Source organism: Plectropomus leopardus, unplaced genomic scaffold (genome assembly GCF_008729295.1).
Source record: "Plectropomus leopardus isolate mb unplaced genomic scaffold, YSFRI_Pleo_2.0 unplaced_scaffold24516, whole genome shotgun sequence".
Classification (NCBI taxonomy): domain Eukaryota; kingdom Metazoa; phylum Chordata; class Actinopteri; order Perciformes; family Serranidae; genus Plectropomus; species Plectropomus leopardus.
Genome location: NW_024626620.1, coordinates 1 through 1,353, shown reverse-complemented (window position 1 = coordinate 1,353; position 1,353 = coordinate 1). Strand labels below are relative to the sequence as shown.

General features: G+C 43.3%; 2 non-coding genes across 2 annotated transcripts; both read left to right on the top strand.

The window, feature by feature from the left end:
• The first annotated feature begins 660 nt into the window (after positions 1-660).
• trnak-cuu lies at positions 661-733 on the top strand. Its single transcript has one exon. It is a non-coding gene; the product is annotated as a tRNA-Lys (tRNA).
• Positions 734-1,113: 380 nt separating this feature from the next.
• Positions 1,114-1,186, top strand: trnak-cuu. Its single transcript has one exon. It is a non-coding gene; the product is annotated as a tRNA-Lys (tRNA).
• Positions 1,187-1,353: the final 167 nt, after the last annotated feature.

Below are 1,353 nucleotides of genomic sequence, written 5' to 3'. Positions count from 1 at the left end.
GAGCATGAGACTCTTAATCTCAGGGTCGTGGGTTCGAGCCCCACGTTGGGCATGCAAATTTTGAACCAAGACCTTGAACAAAGCAAACAAGTCATAGTGTCGTCTTGAGTGAGGACTTTAAAGACAAGTGTTCAGTACACAGGCGGCATTCCCAAGGATGTGTTGAACGTGTAATTGCAATGTCAAGCACCTTTGAAAACTGGCAACCAAACAAAATGATAGCGTTCAGGAAAAAACTGCTTTGCGGACAGAGGTCAAATCCACCGTACTCAAAGTTTGCCACGTTCATCAGAAAAGGGACTGTTGGTCTCCATAAGCCACGGGAATATCTTATAAAATTCCCTGATAAATTGGCTGGCTAGCTCAGTCTGGCAGCATTCCCGAGTACGTGTTGAATATGTAACTGCAATGCCAAGCACCTTTGAAAACTGGCAACCAAATACATCCTTCTGGATGTTGAAACACATTATCCACGTCTCCAATCACTTATTCCCTCTCTCCTCATGGGGAACATATAGAAATAAATAATAGTGTTCAGGAAAAAATGTTTTGTGGACAGAGGTCAAATCTACCGTACTCAAAGTTTACCACGTTCATCAGAAAAGGGACTGTTGGTCTCCAAAAGCAGCAGGAAAATCTCATAAAATTCCCTGAAAAATTGCCCAGCTACCTCAGTCCGTAGAGCATGAAACTCTTAATCTCAGGGTCGTGGGTTCGAGCCCCACGTTAGGCGTACAAATTTTGAACCAAGACCTTGAACAAAGCAAACAAATCATAATGTCGTCTTTACTAAGAACTTCAAAGAGAAGTGATCAGTCAGCGGGTCACATTCCCAAGTACGTGTTGAATATGTAACTGCAATGCCAAGCACCTTTGAAAGCTGGCAAGTAGGACAGCTTTATGGATGCCGAAACACATGTTCCCAGTCTCCATTCACTTCTTCCCTCTCTCCTCATTGGGGACACTTACAAAAAAAGTGATAGTGTTCAGGAAAAAAATGCTTTGTGAACAGAGGCCAAATCCACAATACTCAAAGTTTACCACATTCATCAGAAAAGGGACTGTTGGTCTCCAAAAGCGGCGGGAAAATCTCGTAAAATTCCCAGAAAAATTGCCCGGCTAGCTCAGTCGGTAGAGCATGAGACTCTTAATCTCAGGGTCGTGGGTTTGAGCCCCACGTTGGGCGTACGAATTTTGAACCAAGACCTTGAACAAAGCAAACAAGTTATAGTGTCGTCTTGAGTGAGGACTTTAAAGACAAGTGTTCAGTCAACAGGTGGCATTCCCAAGGATGTGTTGAACGTGTAATTGCAATGTCAAGCACCTTTGAAAACTGGCAACCAAACAAAATGA